The sequence below is a fragment of the Oryctolagus cuniculus genome, chromosome 13, assembly GCF_964237555.1.
Source record: "Oryctolagus cuniculus chromosome 13, mOryCun1.1, whole genome shotgun sequence".
Classification (NCBI taxonomy): Eukaryota; Metazoa; Chordata; class Mammalia; order Lagomorpha; family Leporidae; genus Oryctolagus; species Oryctolagus cuniculus.
In genome coordinates, this window is record NC_091444.1 from 68632677 (window position 1) to 68655844 (window position 23168).

A 23168-nucleotide genomic window follows, 5' to 3' on the forward strand; every position below is an offset into this window, starting at 1 on the left:
CCTCAGTCATAAAACATTTTCATTACAGTAAAAAAATAAAGAAGAATTTGCATAACCATTAGTAGTCCTTCTCTATTTTCACCCAGCCAAGGCTGTAGACAATCACTTGTTTACTTTCTCTCCATATGGTCTTTGCCTATTCTGGCCACATATTGAATTGGGAATTATAGAGAAATCAAAAGCTACCTTCAACATTTCTTCTTCCTCAGACTCTCCCATCCTCTGCCAGTAGGTTGTAGAGCTAGGATAGGCGATGTGCCTAGAAGATAAATGGGAAGAAGATTCTATTAAAAAAAAGGCTTTGAAAGTAAAAGGATGCCTCTCCAACTCCATATAACAGCAATTTGTCTTTGAAAAAAGTAAGAGGTATGTGAGCTCAAATTCAGATTGACCCTACATCAATGAATTTCTTGTGAGGATGAATTCAGTATGAAAATAGCCCAAATTCCCTCTCTGTCTCATTTCTACAGGCTTGGGAAAAGGAAAAGGAGTGAAAACTGGCACATGGGGAGTTGGAATGTTTGCTCAGAGGAGCTTGCCTCACTCTCCCTCTCCTCCTGCCAGAATGCCTGGGCTTTTCCATCTTTTCTCTGCAGTTCTCTCATGGCAGGAACCAGAAAACACGTTCATCTATCCCGGGGTCAGTGCCAGGCCCAGGTGAGGGTTAATGGGTAGTTTCATTTGTGCCTATCTAGGTATTATTTCCTTAACAAAGCTATTTTATTTCTGAGAAAGTTTATTATTGTTATTATTTTAAATCTGCACAATACCCCAGACAGGCCAACTGATTTTGGTTCCCAGAGAAACTGACACATTAGAATAAAAATTAGAAATACAGGGACCAGCTTTGGGGTACAGCAGTTTTTAAGCCACCACCATCAACACCAGCATCGCGTATCAGTATGCTGATTTCAGTCCTGGCTGCTCCATTTCCAATCCAGCTCCCTGTTAATGCACCTGGGAAAGCAGTAGAAGATGGCCCAAGTACTTGGGCCCCTGCCCTCCGTGTAGGAGACCTAGATGGAGTCCCAGCCTCCTGGCTTCAGCCTGGCCCAGCCCTGGCTGTTGTGGCTACTTGGGGAGTGAGCTAGAGAATAGAAGTTTCATGCATTCATTCTTTCTCTCTCTGCCTTTCAAATACAGAAATAAATCTTTTTTTGAAAACAGTATAAATCCAGGTGATAAGAAGGGACCCTTTGGTTTCAAAATTGGTTGCAGGATGCACTGTCTTTTTTCTGCCTCCATTGAAGACCTCTTTCCCTTGAAAGGCAATGAGTTGACCCAGTCATGCAAAATGGCTGTAGAGCTTGGTGTTTATTATCTTCTTATATTTGTCAGCATGACACATTCTCATAAACCCAGCTCTAGGGTGAAGACAGTGTATGAAGATATTATATTCAGAACGTGCCAGGGGGAGGGGGAGGCTCTTTTTTATTGCTTTCACTTCATTAAGAGTGGTGCGGATTCAATGGGATTTGACAAGTCAGGTGGCTTTGTGTTCTCTTCTTATGTTGTCACAACCAGGGGGGAAATAATTGAAAATCTAGAAACTACATTGACAACAATACATTCTGTAACTTCCACTGACTCAGAATCAAAATGCGCTAATTGCAAAACTCCTTGAGGCCTCATCCCCTAAGACTGACTGAAGGAGACTCTTGCATTCTTTATTGTCTGCTGTGGCTTAATTATGGCAAAGCCAAATGAGATACAGAATGTGTCAATCCCCTGACTAAAGCTTCAAGGTTTTATGTCAAACAGCCTGCCAGACCTAGCAAGGCGAAATAGAGGCATAGAAACCTCACTTGCTACTTGGGGAGATGCCAGGAACAATGGTTTTTTTTTTCCCCCAGACTACCCACAGGCAGCACCTTTTTTCATTGTTTTGTCAGTTTATGAGGTACACACAGCAAGATCTCTCTCAAAGTCTTCCCTCTGGAAACAAAGCAGTGGCAAAGAGCTTAGCAGAACCTTTGAAATGCCTGATGATTTGCACGTGAATGAACCTTGCCAGATGGAGGGGCGGTCTCCCGTGGGCTGTGGGTTTGGATAGGACAGAAGAAGAGTGAGCAGCAGGTTTGAAAGCCAATGGTAAGTAAATGATGTCACTCAGCCAAGAGGACTACAAGGGAGTAGTGACTTGGCTAGAGGCTGCTACTGGAGAAATATTGGGGGGGGGGGGAATCCTTATTGTTTCTCATCTTTCAATGTAAAAAGGGAAATGAAGTTGGCATTTTAAAATAGAAAAGAACAAATATCTGTAAAATGAAGGTAGGCATTATTGATACTTTTTGAATCCTTTAGTACTTGTTTCAGAAGCTTCGTGAGAAAACAGACAAGACTGGAGATCGTGCAGTGCCTGCTGGGGGTGTGCAGTTCACCACTTTAGGCCTTGCGTGTGTGCATGCGTGTGCACATGTGCATGTGCACACATGTGTGTCCCTGAAACAGCACAGGCAGGAGGTTGTGGGGAGTCAGGAGGAAGCCAGTGTAAGCCCTGCTCCTGTTACTGAGGATCTGACCGCGGCTGTGGGCACACAGATCCTGCAGCCATGAACAGGAGGGTGGCCTCTGCAAAGGCAGAGCCACCAATGCATTGTCATGCAGGGTTGCTGGACTGAATGCCCTTGCTGCAGACCGTCCAGATACCAGGTGGGACGCTGGAAGTGCAGTAGATTCTAGGAAGGACCCACACTTCTAGAACAGTTTTCATTTCTCTGTGTGCTGTTGTTCAGTCTCCAGTAGCGCCTGAGAAAAAGTCTCAGCAGGGTGGGCATTTGGCCAAGTAATGTTCCCATCTCATATCAGAGTGCATGGTTCAAGTCCCGGCTTGACTCCCAATGCCAGCTACCCACTAATGTGCACCACAGAAAGCACAGGCCATGGCTTGCGTCAATGACATCGGAGGGACCTGGGTGGAGTTCCTGACTCCTGTTCAGCCCGGTCCAGCCTCAGCCATTGTGCGCATTTAGGGAGTGAACCAATAGATAAGTGCATGCTCTCCCTCTCTCGCTCACTATTCCTCTCTTTCTCTGCCTGTTCTTCTCAACTAACTAAATAAAACCTTTTGAAGATAATGTTTATATATTTTAAAGATTTATTTATTTATTTGAAAGGCAGTGTTACAGAGAAAGAAGGAGAGAGATGGATCTTTCATCTGCCAGTTCACTCCCTAAATGGCTTCAATGATCGGTGCTGGGTCAGGCCAAAGCCAGAAGCCAGGAGCTTTCTCTGGGTTGGCAGAGGCTTAGGTACTTGGGCCATCATCTGCTGCTTTCCCAGGCACATTGGTAGGTAACCAGATTGGAAGTGGAGCATCTGGGACTTGAACCAGTGCCCATATGGGATATTGGTGCTGCAGGAGGCAGCATAACACACTGTCATGGCACTGGACCCAAGATAAAATATATTATAAAAAGAATTTCATCCTGGTCTCCGCTGGGCTTGAGAAATTAGGGCGAGGCTATGTCTGCGGGAAGTAAGGAGAATTTTCTATGTTGAATCTAGAGCTGTGCTGGAACAGGCAATCTCCCCAAGGTCACCAAGCATGAGGAGAGATGGCCAAGCCATAGCAGTGAGATAACAAGGTCAGAGCCAAAGAGACTGAACAGTTTATTCCTGAGCACGCTGAAGATAGGAAGTGCTGAGAAATCACAGGGGTCTTTTTTTGATGGAGGTGGACAGATGCCATAACCGTCTAGCTACAAAATGTAGGCATGACCTTGCTTAGGGTTCCAAGATACGTGACTCCTAGGCCATCAAAGTAACCAATAAATAAGTAAAGGCTAGTACTCAAGAAAATAGAAAGAGCTACCTGAGTTGGGAAAAGACAGTGAACCAAGGGATTGTGGGAAAGGTAAACTTGAGGGCAAGCCCTGGGGAAATCAGGGACATGACAGAGAGAGCATCCCAGCCTCCAGCTGGGGGCCATGGACAGTCAGCCTTTGCTGACAACAGAGCCCTCGGATGTGCACGATTTTCACGCTGTCCAAGGTGCTTCCTGCCACCCTGGACTCTTGACCTTCTAGTCGTCTGGAAGCAGAATGCCCCGTGGTGACCGGCACCTCCTTTGGCACAGTCAGCCAGCCTTGCTCAGCCATCAAGGATCTGTGGCCCTGGGCGTCTGCAGATATTCCACTGTGTGGAGTGTCATAGCTGTGTGACCTCCTTTCCAGCTAGTAGTAGCAGGAAAGAGGAAAAAACAGTCACCAAGTAGTATTTAAGGGGTCCTGGCCCCTCCATCGATCCAGAACCCCTGCAAGATCCTTCTCCACGTCCCTGGGAATGCTTGGGAAGAAGGCTAGGGTGTGTGTGTTGGTTTCCTGCAGCTGCCCACACAAACTGCCACAGACAGAAGTTTACTCATAATTCTGGGGGGAGGGGCAGAAGTGCAAAATTAAGGTATCAGCATGGGTGGTTTATTCTGGCTTCCCCAAGGGGACCGTTGTTGCACGCCTCGGTCCTAGTTCTGGTGGCTGCCAGCAATCCTGGCTTGTAGATGCATGCTGTGCTTTCACTGTATCCCTCAAAAGTTCACGTGTTGGAAACTTTGTCCCTAAATGCAAATGCTGGTAGCACCTGTAACTGGTGCATTTGGGAGGGAAATAGGATTAGATGAGATCATGAAGGTAGCCCCCCGCCCCGTGATGGCATGAATGGCTTCATAAAAGGAGAAGAGAGTCAAGCTTGCACGCTGGCTCTGACTTCCACAGTGATGCCCTCTGCTGTGTTGTGACACAGGAGGAAGGCCCTCACCAGATGCCAACCACGTACTGGCACCGTGCTCTTGGGTTTCCCAACCTCCAGAACCATGAGCCAAATTAACTTCTATTCTTTTTTTTTTTTTTTAGGATGTATTTATTTGTTTGAAAGACAGAGTTGCAGAGAGGCATGGGCAGAGAGAGTGAGGTCTTCCATCTGCTGGTTCACTTCCCAAATGCCTACAAAGGACAGAGCTGGGCTGGTCCGAAGCCAGGAGCCAGGAGCTTCTTCCAGGTCTCCCACGTGGGTGCAGGGGCCCAAGTTCTTGGGCCATCTTCTACTGCTTTCCCAGGCCATAGACATGAGTTGTAGGTGGGAGGAGTAACAAGATTCACTCCATCTATTGTGAAAGTGGTTTTCTAGGCGACTCTCCAGCATTGCTCTGCTCAAGGTCCTCTCATATAGAGATGCTTAGTGTTTAGGCCACTGATTCTCCCCTGAAGCTGTGATACACACACACACACACACACACACACACACGTGCATGTGACAGAGTCTGCCCCTGCTGCACCCAGGCTGCCAATTCTGCCCATTGTCAACCATGGAGGGTGGAGGAACCTGCTCCTTACTGCACTGTTTCATTCCTGGGTCCCCTTCCTGGGATCTGAGTGGGAGGCCTTGGGAGCGAGAGCAGAGAACGAGGTGACCAACAGACCTGCCGAGCTCGCAGTCCACCCTCCTGCCTCCTTGGTTTGCTCTTGCAGAACTTGTTCTCTCCCGCTGGAGAAAGACTTTCAGGACACCTGGCAGGGCCATGCCACGCATTGTTCTAAACATGCTCAGAGTGGACTATGTTATAGGATGACCCTCTGAGATAGGGGCTGGGCTGACACAGCTCCTGGGCAGGTACCCACCACCTGCTAGCATGACTACAGAGATAGGGCTGGGCTTGTGGCACTCAGTAAGGAGAAGCTGCTCCAAGGAGGAAAAAAAAAAAGTTTCCATTTAAAAAGAACGATCCAATGGACTCTAGAAACAAGGTATTTTGGTCAGACTCCAAATATTGTGCTGCCCACTGGAGGTCCAATGGTTGAACTCAATGCTGACCCTAATTACCTGGAGTTGGTGTCACACTCACCAATCAAAGGCTCAATTCCCAAGACTGTCCTCAAATCCAGATCCCAGCTGTAAGTCCAAGCCTTCCGTAGTTCTTTTAAATAATACTTGAATATTTTCATTTGCCTGAGAGGCAGAGAGAGAGAGAGAAATACCTTCCATCTGATCATTCACTCCCTACATGCCTGCAACATCCAGTACTTTCCTAGGCCAAAAACAGGGGCTGGGAACTCCATCTGTGTCTCCCACACAGGTGCCAGGACCACAGGCACTTGGGGTATCATCCGTTGTCTCCCAGGATGCATCAGCATGAAGCTACTTTGGCAGCAGATAGGACTCAGACTGGCACTCTGACATGAGGGGGTGCTTGGGCCCCTTGAGCAAGTGGCTTAATCTACTGTGCCACATGCCTGCCTCAACCCTCCCTTCCTTCTGACCACCCAGCTGTAGCTCGGGGGTTCCCTAAACTTATTCCTCAATTGACATGATTTGCTAGAACAACTCACATGCCGGACGCTCGCCAGCGAGAGTCCAGCACAGTAAAGACACGATCGCTGCTTACTCGGTTCTCATGGAACTTTATTCATCCAGATGTAAGGCGAAAGAAAAGCAGCCAAGCCCCCTCGCTCCCTGCACAATACTATCCCCATTATATACCCAAGGTTCCCCTAGCAGGACGCTCCCAGCCAATGGCAAGTCTGTTCACACGCAGTCCATGCAGGCACAGTCCAATCAAGTCGAAGGGCACATAGTGCCTCAGGACGAAAGTTCATCTTGCTCCATCGGGGTTGTTTGTGTCTTCAGGACATCCTGTGGTTAGCACTTCCTTGACTTGTTTTGCTCGGCAGCCAGCACTTCCTTAACTTGTTTTGCACAAGTTGTTACAACAGGCCATGCAAACAGCAAAGTGAGGAAGTTCCCACAGGTGGCCAGCCTGCGGTTCCCCACATCTCCCCCTTTTTTCTTTATTAGTAGTATGGCATGGAGTCGTGCCTGTCTTAGGTTCCCGGAGACGCGTCACCTGCTTACCCGTCATTGAGACATTGGGGAGCGTGCCCCATGCTCTGTCTTAGGTTGCTAGGTACGCTCTCACCCGTCATTGACTACCGCTCCATCATGCTGAGCCATACTTCCTTATGAGGGTCGGAGTGATACATTGCGAGCATGTCCTGACGTACAACCAAGTTGCTGCCTTGCTGGCGCTGAACAACGGCTGCAATAGCCCTGCTAATCACAATGAACCCTAAAAGTAACAGCACAAAGAAACCTCCTATGGCTGCCCATTCTTTAATGGTTGACCATGTGCCAGAGATCCATCTTCCTATTACAGAAAAGGTTGACCAAACTTCTATCTGGGCTTGGGTAGGGCTCTAAGCAGGCCCCAATACACTCCATAATCCTGGCCCCTAACAATATTGCTAAATATCACAAAGCAAAATACTCTAAACAGCATTATTGGTTCTATCATTAATAGTCGCAAATATCAGCAATGCATAACCAATTATCACTCCAAAAATACCACCAATACAAACTAAAAGCAAGACTATTAAAAGCACAAGTAGCAGTCTCTTCATAATTTTCACTCGCTCTCTGTTAGAAGTTGGCCTTGGGCCGCATTCACTGGTTCCTCCCGTTGGTAGTCCTCTGTTTCCGGATGATCCAAGGCATTGTCCTCCAGTGGTTATGTGGGCTCCTGCTTGTCGTGGCCTTTTGCGAGAAGCCGGATCCTCCTTTCTGGTGTCCAAATAGGTTGCGTGGCTCCCTGTGGAAAGAAACAAACACCGCCCCCCCGCCCTTCTCAATAAAGGGAAGGGCCCTTTCCATTTGTTATCTTGTAATTCCTTCCACATAATCCATTGCGCTGGCCGCGGTGGCCATTGGAGGGTGAACCAACAGCAAAGGAAGACCTTTCTCTCTGTCTCTCTCTCACTGTCCACTCTGCCTGTCAAAAAAAAAAAAAAAAAAACTTCATTAGGGCACCTTGCCTGTTGGTGTTCATCATTGAATGCTCCTTCCCCACTGAGCATGTCCTCATTCCAGGGAGCTCGGCCGTTTCTAACATTCTCCGCTGCTTGCTTTCTGGCCAGTTCTCTATAGGCTGCCAGCCAGAGCAGAAAGTCTCCTCCACCGAGCACGGCCTTAGCTATATTTTTCCAGTCCTCTGGGACCAACTCCTGAGTCCCTATATTGTCCAGAACTGCTTTTGTGAAATTTGCATGTGGCCCGTACAATTGTACAGCCTGCTGCAGCTCCTTTAAGAGCTTATGATCCACAGGGGTCCATCCCCGATTACCCTGACCATCCAAAATGGCAGGAAAGACTTGTCCTACCTGATGATATTCCTCCCAATTCTGGGGGGCGCCACGTGTTCCCCTCGCAGCTGTCCTCTCATTATAGCAGGACCTCTGTGTATAGGCCCATCCTCGAGTAAGGAATCGTGCTCACCAGCCATAGATTTACTCGATGTGAGAGGTCGCCAGGCTGATGCATTTTCTATTGATAAGTTAGCAAATCTGCACTGGCAACCGGGCTTATCTTGATAGTGCAAGGGTCCCAAGCCCGGATACGGAGGTGCGGATGGAAGGGGCTCGGTATCCCCCGCCCTCACATCTCCTTCCTCACTAGAAGCCTCTTCGTTCTCCTCACAACGGTTTCCGCTTATGGACTCCGTTTGGACCTCTTCTAGCCTTTCAGACCCCTCATCCAGGAGGCGCGCTATCTGTTCCGAGTCTGCTCGCAGTGCCTGATCCTTGACAGGCGTCCCTGCCATTTTTAATAAGCGGCTCAGCAGCAGACACAGTTCCGTCATGGACAGAGTGTTACCCATTACTGCTAAAGACAACTTCCGCCTTGAATCCGGCGTTCATTCACAACTCCCGCCCTGTTACCAGGGTTCCTTCACAACTCCCGCCCTGTTACCAGCATTCATGCATAACTCCCGCCTATTACCGGCGTTCATTCACTACTCCTGCCTATTACCGGCGTTAATTCACAACTCCCGCCCTGTTAGCGGCGTTCTAGTCCCCGCCTATTAGGGGTCTCTTATTGCCTGCTTTGGCGGCTATATATTTTCTTTTTTCCGTCTTCACCGACGGTATCGCGGTATAGTCCTGGGCTTTATTCTACCCACCTAGATTCCCATGTATGCACGCTTTTAGTTCTCTTACCTTCTTCCAGCGACCGCTCCCGAGTGGCGGCACCACACTTGAGGACGCTCGCCAGCGAGAGTCCAGCGTAGTAAAGACACGATCGCTGCTTACTCGGTTCTCACGGAACTTTATTCATCCAGATGCAAGGCGAAAGAAAAGCAGCCAAGCCCCCTCGCTCCCTGCACAATACTATCCCCATTATATACCCAAGGTTCCCCTAGCAGGACGCTCCCAGCCAATGGCAAGTCTGTTCACATGCAGTCCATGCAGGCACAGTCCAATCAAGTCGAAGGGCACATAGTGCCTCAGGACGAAAGTTCATCTTGCTCCATCGGGGTTGTTTGTGTGTCTTCAGGACATCCTGTGGTTAGCACTTCCTTGACTTGTTTTGCTCGGCAGCCAGCACTTCCTTAACTTGTTTTGCACAAGTTGTTACAACAGGCCATGCAAACAGCAAAGTGAGGAAGTTCCCACAGGTGGCCAGCATGCGGTTCCCCACACTCACAGAACTGAAGAAAACACTTAAAACTGGGGGATATGCACAGGGCCAGGTACAGGGGAGGGGCACAGAGCTTCTGTCCCCTCCTTGGGTGCACCAGCTTCTCAGCCCCTGCACCTGTTCGCCAGTCCAGAAGTGCACCATGGCCTGTGGAGTCACCCCCAGGTTTGGTAGAAGGTTCGTGATTGACTGAATGATTGGTGAGTGATGTCTAACTCAATCTCTGGCCTCTCTCTACTCAGAGGAGGGGAGTGTGGCCAGAAGTCCTAGCCCCTCATCCCGGCTTGTTCTTTTGGGTGATGAGCCCCCAGCGTGAAGCTGCCTTGCCCCCCTCCTGTTTTCTTGGGCTGATTTCATTAGCAAATAAATGAAAGGCCATTTCAAAGGTTTAAGCACCTGTGTGCCTGGAACTAGACACAAAACCAAATACTTGCTGTGTATTAGAGCACAGCAATAATTTGTATTTTCTTTCATTCTTGACTGCTCTTTATCGATTTTGCTGATTTTTACCATTACTAGAACATTATTTAACCTCTCTAATCCCCTCAGTTCCACTATCTTCAACATGGGGTAATCCAGTACCTACCACACAGAACCCTTGAGGGAAATGAGTCAATTCATGCCACGTTCTCAGAGCAGCAGAAACCAGGAGCATGGGAACAGGTGCAGTACCGGAGGGCAGCCAATGCTTAATATGCTTTTGCTTCATACCAGACACTGCCCTGAGTTGTGCACATGTATTCATTCAGGTAATCTTCATAACAACTCTGAAACTAATCCTGTTAGTCCCATTCTACAGATGATTAAAGCGAGGCACAGAGAAGTTAAAGAACTGGCAAACACCAAGCAATTCATAAATGATGGAGCCATAGCCGACACTCAGCATGGACTCTTGGGAGAAGTTGGTCAGCCCAGCAGTTGAGGCACCTCCTTCCCACATCAGAGTGCCTGGGTTCTGTTCTGGGCTCCAATTCTTGACTCCAGCTTCCCACCAGTGCAGAACCTGGGAGGTGGTGGTAGCGATGGCTCAAGTGATGGGGTTCCTGCTGCCCAGGTGGGAGATCTGCATTGAGTGCCTGGTTCCTGGTTTCACCCTCAGCCCTGCCCCCACCGTCATAGGCATCCGGGTAGTGAACCAGCAGATGAGCGCTCTGTGTTTTTCTCTGTTTCTTTGTCTCTCTTGACCTCTCTGTATTTCAGATAAATAAAAATCAGATTGATGTTGTTGCCTTCCCATTGACAGGGTCAGTGAATACTTGTTGATGGGTCGCATGGAGGGGTGATAAGAAGAGAAAGTCATATCATAAAAGCAGACAAGCGGCGCTGTGGCTCCCTAGGCTAATCCTCTGCCTGTGGCGCTGGCATCCTGGGTTCTAGTCCCGGTTGGGGCACCAGGTACTAGTCCCGGTTGCTCCTCTTGCAGTCCAGCTCTCTGTTGTGGTCAAGGAGGGCAATGGAGGATGGCCCAAGTGCTTAGTCCCTGCACTCGCATGGGAGACCAGGAGGAAGCACCTGGCTCCGGGCTTCAGATTGGCGCAGCGCCGGCCATGGCGGCCATTAGGGGATTGAGCCAACGGAAGGAAGACCTTTCTCTCTGTATTTCTCTCACTTTCTATAACTCTACCTGTCAAATAAAAAAAAATAAATAAAAGCAGAGATTATCCTCATTCTGAATCAAATCCTTTAGGTAAAAAAAGATAAAGCCCATATTCCCTTAAGGAAACTTGAGAGAAAATAGCTTGACTTCAGGCTCCGTTTCGTCAGACATGGAAACACACTTTTGTCTGGTGCACCAACAACCACACAGGGCAGATTCCAGTTTCATGTTGGAGTCCATCTTTCACGGCAATGCTGGCCAGCACACTGCTCCTGTTTCCTGCACTCAAGGTGTTTTGAAGACCCCATCTACTGAGAAACTACACCTCACCGTTAATTACTTACTTCTGCTAACAGCCACAGCCTGGCTTCCCAAATTCCCCTTGCACACTTGTAATTTTAATTGCTTTAATTGCTCTGTTTACTGTCGTTAAACTTCGTTAGTTGGAAGAGGTACGAGAAAGACTCAAGCACCTCCTCCTTTATCTTGGATCTTGCTGATGAACAAAACAGAAATCATGCCTGTTACTTGTTGAGTGGTTTTGTGCTAGGCTGTGTGCCGAACACGTCATGCTTTGCTATTCTCTGGTCAGCCCTGATCTGCGGTGTGGGTTCTGTTGTCCCATTTTGTGTGTAGGAAGCTGAGCCCTCACTTTACTAGTCTGCCCCAGATACCACAGTGAGGAAGCAACAGTGCCACAATTCTGACCGTGCTCTGTGTAATTCCAAAAGCTCTTTCTATTCCATGTCACTACCTTGCCCCTCATGGTTATAAAAAGTTGGAAGAGTATTATTCTCCCAAACTTCCTGTACATGGAAATTCCTCAAAACAAAAAAGATACATTTAAGGGGCAAGCATTTAGCCTAGCAGGGAAGGCCCCGGGTAATATGCTGGCTTTGATTCATAATGCCTGAGTTTGATCCCCATCTCCTGCTTTTGAATCTAGCTTTGTGCTAATGTGGACCCAGGGAGACAAGAGATGATAGCTTAAGTAGTTGGGCTCCTGCCACTTATTGGGAGACCTGGATTGACTTCTTGGCTTCTGGCTTTGGCCCTTGGCTGATTTATAGGCATTTGGAGAGAACCTATGAATGGAAGATCTTTCTCTCTCTCTCTCTCTCTCTCTCTCTCTCAAATAAATAAATAAATAAATAAACAAATAAAAATTTGAGGAAGAAACATTTCCAAAAGGGAAATTTTCACCCTCAAGTTACTTTTCACCCTAAAGTTTCACTTTTGATGTTACCATCACTTTTGCTTTCTGGACAATTAATGATTAATACAGTGGGGTTTTTCTTTGGGGTTTTCAAAACACATCAGAGAGAGAAATTTACAGAACTGTTTGAATTACCTCCCCCCATCAACTGATAATCAGCTGGTGACTGTGTATTATAGATTGAGTTAAAGACTATGTCCAGTTTCCATGCATCCCCCATTACCCTCTGACATCTAAATGCTTGAAAATGAATGAAAATTCTACTCCAGTATGAAAGCCTGTGGATTCTAGTTCTTCTTTCCTACTTACCTTCCCTTCTGCTTAATTTTCCTGTTTGCTTTGCTGTTGCTGCTGTTTAAATGATGTTGCCTTTTGGATATCGTGGTCCCTGTTGATGAGGTGCTAAGAGTTATGGGCTCTCTAACCAGATCCACGCACAGAAGTTCATTACCCACATTGTGTTCATGGTCTTTGGGGCTTCCCAGTCCCCTGAAGCTGAAAGTCTCAAGGTTAGAATCTCTGTAAACAATGTCAGCAGTGAATCCACTTTTAAAAGGAGGCACCCAAAACAATCACTTGGTCAAGCTGAGGCCGAAACGCTATGATGGGACTTTAGGTAGAAGGCTCTCTTCTTCCTCTCCCAGTTATTTGCATAAGTAGCACCAAGCTAGTCACTTCAGAGTTGAATTCTAGAAGCTCCAAATCAACAACTAGAGGCAACCTGTGTCTCTGTCCTGAGCAGATAGGGAGATCTAGCTGGGGCCCTCTTCCAGTATGGTTTGCAGTGTTCAGAGCTGCGACCTTCCTCCTCTTTCTACCTCCAAACTCATGCCTCCAACACTCTAGAAATCTGTGCAAAGGCTAATTCCTCTAGAGTTCCTTACAAGTAAACATTCCCATCTGCAGACAAGAGGCGAGAACAGAGAACGTGTATGGAATACATATTGGGAGTTAGACATACGAAGAACTTCTTGCCATGCCCTGGAGCCCGGACCACAGCGACCGTGTTGTTGTCTGGGGAACTCACTGTGCGATGCTGCTCTCCTACACCTGGAGCACGTCGGAATCTATGGCCAGTCTTCACATCAGAGCTACTAATGAGCTGTTCTTTATGTATTTTCTACTGAACAAGGATATCAAGTAAAGCTAAAGTTTAAGGGATAGAGAAGTTTAAAAAAAAAAAAGCAGTTTTCTCTGGTGGTTTCCACAGCAAACAGCTTATTCTTTATTCAGTGAGTGAATTTCATAGAACTGCTCTTTTGACACAAGAGCCATCAAAACTCCACTCAGATCAGGATGTCACTGGTCACCCCTGCACGTCTGAGAGCAGTGCTGGGGATGGAAGCCCAACTTCTGAGAAATGAGGAGGAAAAGAGGGACAAGGCTGTAACTCCACAACTTACAGACTCTTCCCTTTGTCTTGTCCAGGTAGTCTCCACTGAGCAGCCTTGATAAACATGGCTTGCATAACAGCAATTACAGTTTGGTGGGAATTTTATATTCTCATATTTAATCAATCTGAATTCTCCCCATCATAGCAGCCACAAAACCATCCCCTTAACCAATCTTCAGGGTGCTCCCGGCAAAGCTAAATCTTTGTTGCATCAAAGGAGAGCCAGGAGCACCAGTATGAAGAGCAAAGGTTTGGTCATCACCTTGGCCAAACAGAAATGATTTCTTCTGTTAAGGAACCAGAAACGCTGGAACCAAAGGAAGATCACCTTAGAAAAAATAGAGTTGAAAATGACTTCCACCTTTCAGTAATATACATTGAAATAATTGTGCCTCTGATTTTCTTAAAATTTCATCAGATTAGACCCTTCGGGCTTTGTTAGTCCTGAAATTACTTTAATAAAAGTATGAAACAGCTTTACATGTTAACTATATGTCTTATAATATTATAAAACATTTCTTTAGCATAATATAGCAGAGAAAAGTAGTGTCCCCTCTCATTTTCTTAACAGGCTTTCACTTCAGGGTTCAATAAATAGAAGAGCCTCCACATGCTAATCACTACAGCCATACACATCCTCCCGTGTACAGTAAGTCAGCTTCAGTTCAGCTATGTGGCTCACACCTACTGTAATGTAAGTGCTGTGCAAATAGTTGTTAGAATCTATCGTGTAAGTAATTGTGACAAGGAGAAATGTCTGCATGTGTTCCCTACAGGCTCAATCATCACTGGCCTACCTACATTCTCTTTGCGTCCTTGGTTGAACGCACAGATGTGAAACTTGAGGCTAGGGAAGGCCAACTGTATATGGATTTTTGTTATGAAGACGGCACAGGTTGCTTTTCTTATTCTGTACTAGGTGTCGCTCCCTCATCTCGCGGAGGAACGACATTAAACCCTGCGCTGTTCTTTTGTCTGCTCGGCCCTTCCCGGGTTTGCTGCTGGTCCTTCCTGGGTTGGCTGCCGACCCCTCAACCTCCGTGGAGGGGTGGCACCCTCTGCCACTTTCCCCGCTTCCGTGGAGGAGCAGCACACCGCCGGCCGGCTCTCTCGGGGGCCGCACAGGTGTTCCTTCAGATGTTCCTGGTGCATGTTGTCTCTCTCCTCCTTTATAGTCCTCTTCCACCAATCCCAACTCTGCTACCCACACGCCGAGTACGCTGCTCTCCTCCAATCAGGAGCAGGATCAGCTCCTGCAGCTTATCACTCAAGTTGGCGAGAGGCAGCTGTGTAGAAGTTTACTCCTCCCCAGTGCCATATTGTGGGAGAGCAGATGCATAGAATAAGTCTTAATTCCAGTAACTTAGTCTAGTCCGAGTTGCTCCCCACACTAGGGAGGAGTCAGTGCTTGTTTTGTTGCTGAGTAAATTTCTCATTGACGTACAACCTGTAGTCAGGACAGAGCACAAGTCACACCGTGTCACTTCCTGTGTCAAGAAACAGCATTTCCAGCAGCCTGCAAGTTCCCTGGCTTGCTCCCCAGCCAGCGTCTGGCTTCCTCCACAGACAGCTACAGCCCCTGTTCTGACTTACACGCGCATAATTTAGTTTCCTCTGCGTGTGAGCTTTGTGTAAATGTAACTGCACAATGCCTACCTTTATGCATCTAGTCCCTTTCACTCAAAAATATAAGATTGATCCATGCTGTTGAGCACAACAGTGGTCCATTCATTTCCATTGCTATAGGAGGCTACTTCAATAAGTGCATGGAATGTGGAATGAAAAGATAAGTTCAGTTTAGTGCAAAAAATTTTGAAATCTTTGCTTTTAAAGGGTCTTCAGGGGGTCAAGGAAAATGTGTCTTACGAAAAACACGGCATGAGTTTTGAAATTGTGATGCGCCAAAAGAAGCACCTTCCATTTTCATTGTCCGTGAGCTTTTTGAAGGCCCCTTGTATTTGATCCTGTTTTGCGTTATCCAGTATGAATCTACCGCATATGTATGTGTCCCGCCTCTGATGAGTGTACCCGTTGTTTGCGTCTTGGGCGCTATTATGAGTGGCGCTGCTGTGAAGATCAACGGTCACATCCTTTGATGCTCAAACAGATTCACTTCTCGTGAGTGTATGCCTAAACATAGAACTTATTGGTAAATAGTTCCTCATTGTCACTTTTCTTTAACAAGTAGGAAGATCATAATGTGTTTCCTGTTTGGTGCGGAAAACTAATTTGTAAGCAGGCAGAAGGATAATGGTGAAAATGTTCCTGGCAGAAAATTCATCTGTGCACTCAGATGTGGGGATACTGCAAGCACTACAACAAAAAAGGCTTTCGAAGACCATCCTAAGAAAGGCTTTTTGAAAACAGTTAGAAGGAACCAAGCGAAGCCTCCCTAACAGCAGCTCTGACGGGTCTGAAGGGCAGAATGAGCTCGGTTGTGCTTGGAGAAAGCAGAAGTATTCTCCATTTGTTCTGATTGCCCAATTTCAGCAGGCGACGCACAAAACAAAAAAGAAGACATGAGCAGAACTCCGTCTGCTCCACGACTTGTTCAAAGTAATGCAAGTTGCTGCTTTAAAAGCTTCGTTATGAAAAACTAAGTCATTTCACTTCCTCACAAGGGAGTCATATAATTCCTTTAATTAAGAGCAACTAGAATAGTTATTCCACTCTGAAGGCTTGGCGTGTGCTAACTTTGCAGCCCCGGGAAATACATTTCTCTAGGCCTGTGGGTAATAGTCATCTTGCCTGCCTTCTCATTGCCTCTCTATTTCCTTCCCAGCCTTTTCCCCTCGACACCTCATTAAGCAGAACAGCTCTGCGGGAATGGTGACACCACAGGATCCCTGTAGGACTAAGCTCCTGTCTCGTCCGACCCGATCCCTGTGGAGAATAATCTTGCAGACTGGGCAGATGATGCACCTCAGTTGGTTGTGGCTGAGGAGGAGCCCCCAGTTCTTCTGCTGGGGAGTAAAATAAGAAAGAGTTCTCTACCTGGAGTTGTGAAGTCTGGATTCTGGTCGCTGGCTCCATGCGTGGCCTTTAACGAAGAAGTCAAATGAGGCCAAGGTCCCTGAGGCCTGTTCCCTAATCTCCAAAATGCGGTTATAGTCTCAACTGAATGTTACACTCCTCCCAAATTCAAGTATTGCATAATTCTGTGTTTTTCGCTCCAATATTAACTTCAACTGAATTCCTTTAGTGCCATTATTGAATGTCTCCATTACACAATGGAGATGCTATTGAGATTATCTTGTAAATGAATACCAAACATTATTCAGTAACCACCCCCCAGCTCCCTGCCACACACCCCTTTTCACCAGCTTTGCTGCCCCACAAGAACTCTCTGTCTTGTTCAACAGAAGAATGATTTTCCCTCAGTGACAGGGAGCAGGCGATTGTTCATGAAAACTAGAATGTTGTACACAAGCCCAGTGTCATGGTTGTATCAGTGACTGGAAGCCGGAGTGTTGGGTGCCTTTGGAGGTTCTGCCATCTGACTGGTTGTGTGACTCTGAACAAGTGACTTAACCTCTCTGCTTCTGAATTTTCCCATGTGGAAAAAAGAGGACAGTAGAAAGGATAACCACTATATGGTCCTTTCTTATTGTTTTAATTATTTTATTGAATTTTATCAAAGAACAGAGAGAAAAAGAGATTGAGAGACAGATTTCTCATCTTCTGGTTCACGCCCCAAATGCCCCCAACATCCAAGCCAAAGCTGAGGGCCAGGAACTGAAGCCAGGTCTCCCACTTGAGCAGCAGGGACCCAGCTACTGGAGGCATCACCCGCTGTTACCTGGGGTGCACATATTGGCAGGAAGCTGGAATCAGGAGCAGAACCAGCACTCACACTCCCAGACCTTCTGATAGGGGATGTGGGTGTCTCAAACGCCTGCCCCGGATAAGCTCCTATCTCTAAGGCATTTAGGACTGTACCTGACACAGAGTAAAGATTAGTTGAGATGGTAGGTCTTGTGAGAAAGCAGTAAGTTCTGACTGAGAAGTTGGAAAGCAAATTCTTAAATGCAGAAGATCTGCTTCTGGCGTAACATATGCAATGCCCTATTGTGAACAAAAGGAATCTTACTGAGTAACAATACAAGTTGTTCAGTAATGACCAGGCGAAGTACCAGTCACATTCTGTAACGCAGCCTTCTGACAATGTATGACCTTCAGCATGTCCAGCCACAGGATTAAGATCTTACAGCACATGAAAAAATTGCTACCATCTCAGCATAAACCCGGTAGAAATCCACAAGCTCAGGAAATAGTGTGTTTAATTATGGCAGACTGACTAAATGCGTTTGTTGGATGCTCTTCTGCAATTTTTTTTTAGCTTGATGGGGAAATTAATGATGTCTACACTGTCCCTTTCAAAAATGCTCAAGAATTGATGTTCTGAAAGTTGATATTATTATGGCTTGGTCTAGACGTGGCCAGTGACCTACACAGATTTGCAACAGAACAAGGTAGGTGCCAATCATAAATTTAGTGAGACATTGTGGTCAGCTTGAATGATCCAAGTTGGAGTCCTGGCTCCACCAAGTCACAGGGGACTCTGCAGCCTTGCCCAGAGTTCTTTTATCTCTCACGTACTTCAGCACACAATGAAAATTCGGAGGGCCTTTATTGCCTACACCACTGATCATTCATGAGATCCGTTTCTGAGCGTGGTGGAGTTGAGCTTTTGTAGCTGACAACTGTTATCAATTTTATACACTCCACATCTGATGCAGTGTCATAGTCCAGAGTCTTTCAAGATTCAACCCTTTCATGGCTTGGCTATCTTTTTGCAAGACCAAAGGAAGGGTTTACTAAAGCGGATGTTTGGCTGAATGACCCTTCATTCTTGCTCAGTGTGGTTTTGATTTTCATTCACCTAACAGGTGTCCTTTGGTTGCATCACACACAAATGCATAAGGGACCCATTAATAAAGATTCTCCTAAATTGCCTGTAAATATAGACTTCAGTGGGTAGATGGTTCTAACATCTTTCTGTTAATCGTTAGCTTATGCCCATTATTGGAATGTTTATGGGACACAGCTGGGGCCATGTGAATGAATGAAACCTTGATTTAAAAAAAAGAGAGTTCAGGAGCAGATGTTAGCCTAGTGGTTCAGATGCCCACATCCTATATCAGAATGCGTGTGCTTAATGCGTGGTTCCTAACTCCAGCTTCCTGCCCGTGCAGACCCTGAAATGCAGTTGTGATGGCTCAAATGATTGGGTTCCGTGCACCCATATGGAATTCCTGGGTTGAGTTCCTCATTTCAGCCCTGGGCCCAGGGCCATTTTAAAGTGAGCCAGTGGATGGGAGTGCTGTCTCTCTCTCAGATTTTTTTTAAAAGAATAGTTCCTGGCACACAGGAGGTACACAGTAATTTTAAAAATTAAAAAGAGAATTCACTTTAGGGAAATATTGAGAGCAAGGATTTTGGCTTATGAAAGGTTATTCAATTAAAAGTCAATGTGAAATGCCATTTTCGCCTATCACAATTGCTCAAGGTTCAGTAGTTTTGCTGTTGCTCTGTATGGCCAACTTCATGATGTAGGGAGGGAGTCAGGCACTCTGTACCATGGGCCTATAACTCAGTACAGCCTCCATGGAGAGCAGAATTGACAGTATCTAATTGTTTTTGAATGTCCATGGCCTTTGAATCAACACTTCTAGAAGTCTGCCTTTGACACATATACAAAGTTAACGTTTGTTTTGTGTTGTATTATTTGCAATACCTATCAGTTAGAGACCAGTTTAATGAAATACTCCAGACAATGAAGGAGAATTTACAGATGTAAACACAGTATGTTATCATTTGTGTATGTGTACACAAATAATCATGAAGAATAATATTTTATGTCTGAATCTGATGAGACCATCTCAAGAAACATGTCAGGGTGGTTGCCTCTAGTGAGAACTGGGTGCTTTGGCTATTGTACAGCAGTTGAAGAGAGAGAAGGTTTTTATCTACTATGCATATTAATTTTGAAATTTGTATCATCTGTGAATATTTCCTTTTCTAGAAATATCAGCAAAAAGTTCCTGAAAAAGATAGTCTCAGTCTTGAGGGTCAGGAATGGGTTGCTGCCTCTGAAGCATTTACTTACAGAAAAAAATCAGTGGATTCTGTTATGGTTGGAAGTCCAGAGCAGCACCCAGACAGTCCCAGTGGATACCAGAAAGCAGAGCAGACCTGCAAGCAGCTTGAGTTGATGGAGAAGTGGGAGAAGCATCCCTACACTCTGCGGCTGCTCGCTCTGGCTGCAGCCCCTGAAAACCAGGGCGTGGTGTGGCCTTCATCTCTCCTTTTCTGCCTTCCTCCCCTTCCCTGCTGGGGCTCTGCACTGACATGGGAAGAGAAGTAAAGCACATGATGCAAAGGCGTTGTTTCTGCCCGTATGTTTATTTATTTCTTTATTTTATTTGAGACAGCGAGGAAGAGAGAGAGAGAAAGCAAGAGACAGACAGGCAGGCAGGCAGGCAGACACTGTCTCCCACCACTGGCTCACTCCCCAAACGCCTGTAAAACCATGTCTCCAGCAGGCTGAAACCAGGAGCCAGGAACTCCATTCAGGGCCCCCGTGTAGGTGGATATCACCTGCTGTCTCCCCAGGTGCACAGTAGCACAAAGCTGGAACCAACATCAGAGCCAGGACTCAAAATCCGATATAGGTTGTGGGTATCCCTAGCAGGGTCTTAATAGCTGTGACAAACACCCACCACTATTTCTGCCAATCATTACTCTACATTTAGGCACAGTTAGGGCTATATTTTAAAATGGAGATAAACACAGATGGTACAGCTGAATTGAAGCTGAGAACTCTTTCAATCTCTAGTCCCAGACCCAGTCTCTGATACTCAGTGCAGGAAAGTCCTCTATAGTGTGAAGCCCAAAAGAAAAATAGAGACAGCAATGGGAATTTTTTATGAAGCTAAATTTACTTCATTTACAGAGAATCTTTTCTATATTGGTTATGTGTTGAAATGTCTTTTTTTTAAAAAATCAAATCATGGTGATGACAGATGGTAGTTCACTTTTCATGTTATTCGTTTTGAATGCCCAAACAGAGGACAGCCTTACAGGTTGGTCCTCCCAATGTGTAATTTTTTTTTCGATCCTCACTGTCCGTGATGCCCAAAGTCTGGAAGCCCTCCTCTAGGCTAGGCCGAGATAGATGCACCTGCATTGAGACACAACCTCCTGTCATGAAACTATCCCTCTGATCGTAGCTTGTGCAGAAATGTCAGCGAGACCGTGAGGAAATGTCTCTTCTAGGGATGGCCTGCGTGAAGAGGTGTGCGCCTGGTGTCTGACACAGTGCTGCCACTGTGAGGTACATGCAGGTCCTATCAGGTCCTCTGTCTGAGTGAGCACTCAAGCTAAGCCTGACCAGGGATCTGTATACTGAATGAGGATCTGGGGTTCATAATTGATTAGGGTTCTGAGGTATGGGTAGAGATGCACTCACGCCAAGTCCAGGATCTGGTCCTCCTTCCCTATCAGAGTAATTCTTAGGAAAATACTGCCCTTGTCTTTGGGGAGCTTCATTTTTCTCAGTGATGGCATCCTAGTCATCTTATTGGGAGCCAAAGGTCCAAGGCATCCTCCCATTGGCCTTCGGCAGCCAGCTGTACCCAGATCACTTTTCCAAGTTCTGTAGATGGGGTGAGGAGAACTAGGGCACTGCTGATTTGAGGGTTGTGCAGGGTTCGGGAGCCTTTCCCGCTGCCTTCTGTGACCTCTGCACTGCATGAGCTCTGCTTAGGTGCTGCCAGCTGCCACAGCTGCCCAGTACAGCGTCCCTGTAGCCTCTGGATTAGGCCAGCCCGGACACAACCAGTTCAACAAATGCATTGTGCTGAGCGCCTGGGACAAGTCAGCCTGCACAGTGTCATGGGCTCCCAGCCTGGCCTTACTGGTAATGGTCACACCCTCCTGAATTGATCTTGTGCTCATTTGGGAGTTCTTGGCAAAGTCCTGAAAGTGAAAAGAATGTGCGTGTCTCAGTCAGCAACACTGCACTCCGGCTCCTGCTCAGACACACACAGACACACAGAGAAACACACAGACACACACATATCTTTTCCTTCTGTCTAGGATGTCCTCTTCCCTTATCACTAGTTCAGCTCAGGGAGGCTGATCTCGCCTGAATGTCTGAGGTGACAGCTGATGGTAGGTGGAGCACACCAGTGATGTCTGCGAGTTGGTGATGAACAGAACAAGTGGATCCTACACTGACCCCATGCTAGCAGGGAGAGGTTATTGTTCCAGCAGCTGCCCTTCCCTGGCACCTGGCAAAGTGGCTCACAGCAGTAGTGATGTTGGATTGTGGGCCTGCACGGTGGCACCTGCCGTGGGGCACCGCTTACTGACGCGTGGAGGAATGCAACTATTGTGAAATCAAGAGGTGATATCTCTTCCTTCTAGCTAAGAGTTCGTTGGAAGGTATTCACGCTTCAGGAAGAGGACTTCACTAATGGCAGTCATTCGGTGGTGTCTGAGCCCCTGCTAGAACAGGCCGGGACAGGCAGCCTTTTTCAGATCTGGCCTTAAGAAGGATCAAGCAGGCTCCCGTTTCCCGGTGATTTCCGCTGCAGTTGTATTACATGCATTTGTGCATTGCAAGAAATGTTATTTCATGGCAGAAGATGTTCCTTTTGTTTTTTTGTTTACATGGCAGATTGTGTTGGTATTTTAAAGTAATATGTGTAAGCGAGTTACATTTATGTCTGAGTTTCATTTGAGGACAGTAAGGGACATTTAAAAATATCAATTAGACAAAGGGTTAAGAATCACTGATCATTCTACGCACCACGGTAAAGGCTCTGGGGAGAGAAAACCCAGTCTCAGTCAGAGCTACTTTAAATGGATGGCTCTCCCTAGAGTGTGCTTTTATTAGCGCAGACATACTCCCTTCGGCAATGACCTTCCCTCCCTGGCAGGTGCCCACTGTGGAGAACATGTAACATAGTAGCCATCGCACACCCTCTAGGCCTGCAGCTTCTCTCAGAGTCCCATTAACTGCTTTACCTAGAGCTATTGTGTTCGTTCTCAAAACAACACAGAATCTTTAAATCCTTCCTGTCTTTTACAGGTGGGAAGGGGTCATCACATAAGTCAAAAAGATTCAGGAGAGCTTGGCAAGGGCCTGTGTTTCCATGACGCACATTTGAACCCTGGGAAGCAAAATGACTTAGACAGGGTGTGCCATGGGGCTGAGAGCATCTTTTCTTGGCACACTCCACAGATGTCCTGGTGGTGGTGACCCTGGAATCCCTACACATTCTCCAAGTGGTGAAGCGCGTGACACGTGGCCAGAGACCAGGAAAAGATCAGACAAGTCCCTGTGCGTCTCTGTCCAGCATGAGCCCAGGGCACCACTATGTGTGCCTGACACCTACTTCACTGCCTTTTAGTACTGGAAGTCTTGAAATCCATCCTTGTGAGAGGACGGGGCTGCGCTGGGGCTGGGGGACGGATGTAGGGGAGTGGAG

General features: G+C 46.8%; 1 protein-coding gene and 1 long non-coding RNA gene across 4 annotated transcripts in view; one reads left to right on the top strand and one right to left on the bottom strand.

Moving 5' to 3' along the window:
- Positions 1-23168, top strand: part of FRMD4A (FERM domain containing 4A) — a 647838-nt gene that overhangs the window by 264727 nt on the left and 359943 nt on the right. The window lies entirely within an intron of this gene.
- On the bottom strand, positions 6380-9140 carry LOC138845001 (uncharacterized). Its single transcript, XR_011381564.1, has 2 exons — positions 8985-9140; positions 6380-7759 (listed from the first exon to the last, which is right to left on the bottom strand). It is a non-coding gene; the product is annotated as an uncharacterized lncRNA (long non-coding RNA).